The sequence below is a fragment of the Diprion similis genome, chromosome 10, assembly GCF_021155765.1.
Source record: "Diprion similis isolate iyDipSimi1 chromosome 10, iyDipSimi1.1, whole genome shotgun sequence".
In the NCBI taxonomy this organism is placed as follows: Eukaryota; Metazoa; Arthropoda; class Insecta; order Hymenoptera; family Diprionidae; genus Diprion; species Diprion similis.
Window position 1 is genome coordinate 11,070,102 of NC_060114.1, and position 8,481 is coordinate 11,078,582.

General features: G+C 40.9%; 1 protein-coding gene across 1 annotated transcript in view; it reads right to left on the reverse strand.

Annotated features, from left to right (window-relative positions):
* LOC124411139 (semaphorin-2A) overlaps positions 1 to 8,268 on the reverse strand; it is a 282,298-nt gene extending 274,030 nt beyond the window's left edge. Inside the window, exon 1 of the mRNA XM_046890059.1 lies at positions 7,914 to 8,268. The gene's annotated coding sequence lies outside the window, so the exon portion shown is untranslated. The remainder of the gene's footprint in view (positions 1 to 7,913) is intronic.
* Positions 8,269 to 8,481: the final 213 nt, after the last annotated feature.

The window sequence follows — 8,481 nt, forward strand, 5'->3', positions numbered from 1 at the left end:
TGGATAAAAATTTTTCGGTCAATGCCGATGATGAATGGGTTACGATACTTTTTACCGGCAGGGAACGATAAGGACAATGAGTTGGTTGCGTTTGGTTTTCCTTGTTTTGAAAAGCTGGCTACGTGATTGTGGAGGGATGCATGTTCAGTACCTGCTACTTCCGGAGACGTACTGTGGAATCGAGAAATTCAATTTCTCGTCAACTTTGTCCTATTTGCATACCCTTGCAATTTACAATTTCTCCGTAACTGTCGCTCAATTCTTGACTTATGAGACTTGGGTTTGACATAACCTAATCTAATCTAACCTAGTCTAACCTAACCTAAGCATAACTCACTTCTCAATTTTTAAGACATGTCCATAACCTTTTTAATTTATTTCTGTAATACTTGTATTATATTCCTTGGAATGGAACACAAATTTTGAAAAATGGGTACGTATAATTAGTTTTGAAGAAACGAATCAATCAATTTACAAAAACATCAAAAGTTTGGACTGAGAACGAAAAAAAGGACAAAAAATTTCTGACGGATAGAAGTTCTTTATTGGGATTTGAGTGCGAATCACAAGATCTCCACGCTAGATTTTTTTTCCTACTCACTTTTTTTGCCTCTGCAACTTTATCAATCGAGTGTCTGATGTTTTTGAAATTGATTTTCTCGTATCTCCCTGACCAAATGCACGTCCATTCTAAATCAAGGTTAAATTTTATTTTGTCTCTTTTGAAAAAACTAACTTCCTGCATTTCATTACAACCAATCGTAGCTCATATTAAAATTATTTCACTAAAACCACGATTGCTAGTTTGAAAAAAAAAACAAATCCCCTAACGAGATTTGATTTAGCTTGGCAGAATATATATTTATTTATGAATCATTTTCATTCCCTCCAATTTCATTGGTTCGAAACTTGATTGGTGGTATAGAGATAAGTTATTGTCAGATCAATTTGTGTCGGAGGAAGAAAAAGGAAAAATTTTATGAGTAATTCTACAGAAAACGCTACTGATTGTGGGGCAGAAGTAGTCAGAAATGAATAAATAAATGAATGAATGAATGAATGAATGAAATATTATGAAACGTCGGTAACGGTGGGAATAACCTTTGTCTTTCGTGTCGGCCAACTTTAACCGAATAAGGAGTTATTCTCCAACCGATCATCGCTTCCCCATAAATCACAACGGTCAATACACGTATAAGCCCCAAGCACCCTTTCCCCTATACGCACTGATGCCATCATCATCTACCCAATTCTTACAGACGACCTTTTTACACTCACACTCATGCGAACAACCCTGCGTACAGTTCTACGCTGTTCCACATCTATTTTAAGGTTACTGCAATCGATGGGATATTATTTATGGAAAGACGCGATAAGTCGCATTTGTAGATGGCAGCTATTAGAAGAATGTTGAATTCTTTATGGATGGATACAGATGTACGCACTTCTTTTGATGTCTTGAGTCACTACACAATGGATACTTGCGGGACACTTTGAATCGACTTTGAATTCTACCTTAAACTCAACTCGTGCGATGAATACTCAAGCTAACTGAGAAAATCTGTCTTTAGATAGTCAAAAGGGATTCGGAAGAGAACATTCAGTTCCTGATCTGAGACACAAAAGGTAGACTCTGAAGGTGACCAACAAAGATCGAGAACAATCCTCACCCAGACGATGTTAAGTGTAATACTAGTCGACTTTAATTCATTATAGTCGACTAAGCAAACAGTCGTTAATTACCTAATCAAGCAAATCTTTGAATAGCTTTCTCCGTTCCCTTTAGAATCACTATACATACATTGAATTCTGTTACCTCTGTGTAATTGGGTCGCTAAAAAGGTTCGATAACGTCGTTGATCTATGATCACTTTTTCGACGATGTTCGATTTTTGTATTGGTTCACTTTTTAGTATGTCCTGTTTTTATTTCCTTCACATTGAAAGGAAACAATTTTTTTATTCAAGCCTCTGAACAGCATTTCGGTCAAAATTCCTCCCCACTTTTATACACAATACGCTTTTGCCAACCGGAGAGATTTGGTGAAACACTTAAATCCCACTTGATATCACGAAGGAATGACCATCCGAGAGTCAGAGAGAAAGAAGTGAAAAGCACAAAAACTTTTATATTACATTCTTTATTGAGCGACGTACCTCGTAACTTAGGTACAGAGCGATGGTAAAGTCGTCGAGAGAAGGGACCTCGAGGGTCGGTCTTTCGGAGGTTCGGTTAAAGCGTGAGAGACTCGAAACCCTCAGGACATCCAGGTCCAAGCGATGACTCGTCGTCCTTTACAGGACACCGCGAGTCCTTCGCGCGCATTGGGTTTCGTCTTTGAGACATAGACGTGCGATGCAGGCGTGGGTTCTATATTTTACAATATCAATCATAGCTTGCAATAAAGGGGACCTCGCAGGTTCGTTGCTAAGATACAGAACCAGTTAATGGCACTATTACCCGCGTCGAGTTAAGCTTAGCTACAGGGGAACGTCGTCTGAACGTGCTACCAGCTGTGACTTATAACGTATCATAGCCGGACCACCTCGAGCCGTGTGTCAAACTGAAATACACGTTCAATAATGCAAGTGATTTATTGACGTAGACGCCGCGATACTTATTTCCTTCAGCCGAGAGTCTTTCAACTACTACTGCATGTTTCAGTATGCCGGGGAAAGCGAGTCTATCGTTTACTTAAACTCGAGCAATCTTGACTAAGATCACTTGTTCAACGTCCTTCTTCGTCTTCAAAGGAGGTGGATACTTGTACAGGCATGCATTCAGCTTGAACTTATTCAAAGCAAAACTTCTCTGGGATCCAGACTGTTTGATTCCAGTAGTTATATACACATTGGCAATAAAATCTTTTTTTATTTGCATGTTCAAATCGGCGTTCGAGTTATAGTAACTTGACTCCTAAATAGCTAACTACGGTACGATTAGGAAGCGAAAGACGTTGTTGAATTCGTCTACTTTAGACACAGTGACATCAAGCAAATACGCATTTGGTACAATATTTCGTAAGATAACTACTATAACTCAATTACTGTGCTTCGTGAAACGCGTTCATATTATAATTCAGGATTATAGAAGTTCAGCTAACTGCATATTATTACGACTCTCTATATATACGTTCATACGGGCTGTTCTCATTCAGAATGAGAATTAAACCTGGTGTTGAGTTGGTATGCGAAGAATTTTTGTAATTTGCTTTTACCCTCACACCACGCACCAAATTAATTTTACTCGAGTAATTGAAGTGGAAGGATAATTCCGTGTGGAGAGTACGGTGTGCATACGAATGTCGACCGCTCTTTACCTTCAATTCTGACTGGCTCACACATCCGGTTTTCAAGAAAGACATTTAAAACTTTTTTTTAACGATAACGAGGTCCTTTGATAAGGAAATTGGCACGGGTTCATCCGTTTATAAGAACTCAATACCTGATTCAGAGACTTTGTCTATCTCCTTGAATAGTCATATCACTACTTTCAAAACTCGTTCTCATTTCTGTTACGAATCACTGAATCATACAGAAGTATTTTCTAATAATTTAGATTGACTGAACCACATATTTTTCACGTGAAAGTATTGACATTTTTTCGGTTTACCGTCAACGTCGGATCACTTAAGGAGTCGATTTGACTTTTTTTAATTATCATGAACATAATATTCTTAAATCGTAACAAGATAAATCCGTCGGCTAAAATATAACTAACATTGATGTGTAAAATTTCCTCGTCCAATTTGGGATCACGTGTCTGTTCAACGTCAGTCGAACGAAGGGATGGTAAAAAATAATTACCATCCGAGATAAACGTACCGCGACTGACTGAGTGGCCAGACTTAATTGTCGATTGGTGGAAATGTATGTACAAAGAATAATTGCACCAGTCAGAAGCAGAAGATGCGTATTGCATGGAAATCAGAGAGGTGAAGGAATAATATCGACATAGAATGAGGAGGAGTGATTGTGCCCGTTGTGCGTTGTTCATTTGCACGTGTGCTACTTGAAAAGTAATTACCCAGTTGTCATCAACACGCCAGACAACGACCACCACCACCCTATGACGCAGCCACGTTACGCAGATACTGGTCGTAGAGACGAGGAGATGAGAGACACAGAAAAAGAGAAAGAGAGAAAGAGAGAAAGAGAAAAAGGGGCGGGAGAAGCGTGACGCGGAGGTTCGATATCCCGGGTAAAAACAGGGTGGAGGTACACCGGGGGTGGCTCTTCATTATTTTTCAATACACCGGTAAAGTTATCTCCTAACAGACATCTACGCTGGCTGCAAGTCTCTTCGCTTCACTTTCCACGAACTTCTTCTTCCTTCCCTCGCTTTCCTTCGCAGTTTATCCCACCCCTCGTTCCTTATCGCTTTCTCCGACCATCTCCAAGGTTCTTGATCATCCGACTGAAAATTGGGCGAACGAAGAAAGTGCGAAGCCCAAAACCACGTTCAATGATCATTTTGGCGCGAGTACATGATCAAGTCTACTCCGAGGTAAACCGGGGTTATTGGAGGCAGAACATTTCGGCATGCTAGGATCGTGCCGTGTGTATGTATAGGTGTATTATTTACACTACTGTGTAAATATTTGAGGCGTACACTTTGATGTTTCGGGTAGTTGAGCACGTTGGCAAGCCAACTCTGCACTTTATTCACTGATATATACTCCCTCTTTCACTGCTCCTCCTCCTCCTCCTCCTCCTCCTCTTCCTCCTCTCATCCCGGTGTTTTCAATCAAAACACTCGGGTTTGTTTTCGGTAGGGATTGTCCGTCCAAGATTGACGGTAGATAACTAATATCCCTGTCAATCCTGACCGAAGGATGGTTCGGAGTGGAATCGGCGACCCTATTAGCGTCCATACACAAGGTTGGACCATAACTGATCCCTCTGTAATGTGCCTGGCATCAAAGAGCCTTGCTTTCGATCAAGTCTCGCTCGAAGGTTCGTTACTACAAGGGCCGATACACGTATCGCTTGAATCATGAGAAAAGATCTTAAGCTGGTATAATGCTCGAGGATCGAACAGCCATCTCGCTGGGGCTTAGTGCCGTGTTTACACCAAATATTTGTCACAAAAGAGCGTCGTGAACACCGATGACACGGGGATTGTACTCAACCTGGATTAATTTCATAAATTTAGTATCAAATGCGGATCAGGGCAGAAAAGCGTCTCAGTGGCAGGTGCAGGGTGTCAATATCAGTTATACACGTATCGCTTCGACAAATATTGCTCGGGAGAATTGGAATCCTGGAGGATCTTGAGACAGATCCGATTCACCGGTTTGTGGTCAACGGATGACTGTGGATGAAAAATTATGTTTCCGTGGTCGTCGCCTCCTGGAGGATAAAAAGCACAAGAAGAAACGACATCGCGTTCGAGTAGCTGCGTAAACCACGACCTTAGCGTCACGCGTTTCTCAGTTGACAAATGTCCTTGTTTCCATGCCATTTGATGCGAAGTTGAGTATCAAGTGGAACTGGCGTAAGTGTATTTCTTCTACTTTTGGTTCGTCTTCCTTTTCTCCTCTGTCTCCAATTTTTCTTCCTTTGACCTCCTTGGTTTTCTCCGGGATACCTTGATCAGAGTGATTCGAACCTAGACATTGCAAGAAGGGAAAAAAGGATCGCGTTGTCTAGTTTTGCCTCCCTCACGACTCACCTGAGGAATGAGAAATTACCTTGGGAACGTGAAGAGATGTCTTTGTGACTAGAGCTGGGCATGGAATCGATTCGATGGCCGGGTGCAATAGGAGTCGATATGGCCGTCCGTTTCGTTTTCAGGCTTTCCATTTTCTTATTTCTTTCGCGTTCTCTATTTCTCTTTTCTGTTCTCGCTTCTCCATTCTTCGGTGTTTCCTGGATCGGTAGACAGTCGATACGTAACTCCGCGTCATATTGTTCACCCGGACAATTAGTCTTTGCGGTTTAAGTATCTTCCGAGCCAACGAAAAGCATCGGCAATCGAATCCCACAATGATTGAAAGAAGGAAGCAGTTGAATCGCAGGGCAGAAGTAAGGACGAGAAGAGGCGGAAAAGAGAATTAAAAAATAATAACAATGATGATAAAGAAAATCGGAAAAACGAAACCCCTGACGCCTTTGTTCGCCTCACAAAGCCGGAATCTTTAATATGCTGCGTATCATTTGAAGCAACAGCTTGCCTGACAGCAACCCATTGCCGAGAACGATCGCGTTTCGATGCTCACCTAATTGCCGGAAAATCAGAAATCAATATTCCCTCCGCCTATCGCTTCGCAGTGACAGCATGAGGTACGCGAATAATAAAAATACAGAATGTGAAAAAGGTGAAAATAAAGAAACAGGCAGGTATGGTAATAATGGAAACTCACATCAACCTGTCGCCAATTCTTCCATCTCGAGGGAATACGCGAACAAAGCTGACAGCTGGACGCGCACCGCCAATTTGAGGTGGAATCCAGCAATATTCATGAACCCCTAACTTCTGGATGTCAAAAATTGTCTCAGCTTGAAAATTCGAATTTGATATTCTGAATGTTCTTGACGTCATTTGCCAATTACGTTTCCTTATTCTTCTCTTTATTTAAACAAGACAACCGTCATCAGATTTACTACAATCTAATAGGAAGTTGGATAAATACCGATTTGGTTCAGTATTTCTGAGAGATTTGGAAAATTGCATATGTCATGTGGAAAATGATGAAACTTTTCAATTTTCTAATAGTTGGCAAGATAACTTTTGTTTGAGATAATAATCACTGCGGCATTTCAATCATTTCCACACTTTGCGCAATAACGATTGCCAACAAGTACCGAACACGCGATTCTCGGCTCTATGATACGTTCATCGACCCAGCGTTGATAGACATTAGACTCTGTGACAATCATTTGAATGATCCGACACTTGTCCAAAACGGATTAATCATAATTCCCGACCATGGATTGAACGATTGAACCGTTACCTGCCCCTTGATATCACCGACAGTCCAATTCCTTCGAGAAGCAATTACAATTCCGCCGGCTATCATAATACAAGCCGAAAATCCTCATTGAAAATCTCAAGAATCTCGAAAAGATGGAAAGAACAAACTTTCCAATCAATAAACGGGAATTTCATTTCCTTCTTTCTTCTTCCACTTCACCGAGCCGCGTTGATGAGTCGAAAATTATCTGCGGAGCGAAAACGGATGCGAAGTAACACCTGGAACGGTGGATTTTACATCCGTTTGCCCAGCGGTTTTTCAAGCGTACGGCTCTTTAGCCCAGCCACAGTCGTGTTGTGAGTACATAAAATAGTGATGTGAATCGCTAGGATGGAACGCGGATGGATAGAAATGATTTTAAAAGCCCTTGAGCTTGCTCCGCACACCTACCTTAACGTTACCGTTTCATCTTCGGAAAAGAGAACGTACGAAACAAAAAAAAAAGAAAAAAAAAAGGAACGAACAAGGATTGAAAAAATATGAAAATATGGTTAAAAACATTTCTCGCAATTATAAACGGATGCCTCATTTTCGATCTTTCTGTTTCTATTTTACTCGAAGATGAACGCGCAAACGTTCGTTAACAGGTGCCGAGTGACTCACTATTTAAAAAAAAAAAATTCTGCGCGTCTGTGATCAACGTCACTTGCGTCGCAGGTCATTGGCACATTAAATTTAGTTATAAAAGAGACTCGTTCCAGTTTTGATTCCAAAGAAATGGTAAGCCACTGGGGACCTAATGAAAGCACTGCTCCTAACCCAATGAACTAAGGACGAGCATCGACGCCGAAAGCAGCAGGCTTGATCACGTCCTTATTATTTATTCGCAAATTGCATGAGACTTGAGGGTACTTTACAGGATATTAGCGTGTAACGTGACAAAGTAGGTTGATGTGTATAGCCTAGGATGTGTAGAGTGCATGTATATCGTACTAACCTCAGAATTAGAGTTTCCAATAAATATCCATGGTGGTTTGCTTCAGCGGTCGCAGGGTTGACACAATATGAATAATAGAGGGTGAGGGAATAATAGTGTTTTAATTATACTTCATCGATCGACATTCTCGGGTTGAAAAAGAGCGTGATTAATTTACCCGAGAGCCTAATTAACGTCACTATTCCGACACTGTGGCACAATGTTGTCCGCGTATAATCCCGAATCTATGGATCGACTAACACAACCGACCGACTGACTGCAGAATGACTCCGCACAACTGGTCCAAGTATCTGCACAGTGTAATTAAACACGATATCAGCTAGCTGCGAGGTTCTTGCAGGTATGTATGTATTTTCACAACAAACCATTAAAACCACTCCAACGGTGGTGATGAAAGAGGTGTTCAAAAAAAAAAAAACCAAAAAACACAATAAAACACAAAAGCACAAACACGCGCGCACAATAATATGAAAACAAAAAACAACCCCTTCACCAATCCTCGTCGCAAAACGGTCTTCTCATCACTGAGACGAAGAATGATCCTCGATGAGATAAATCACAATAATTA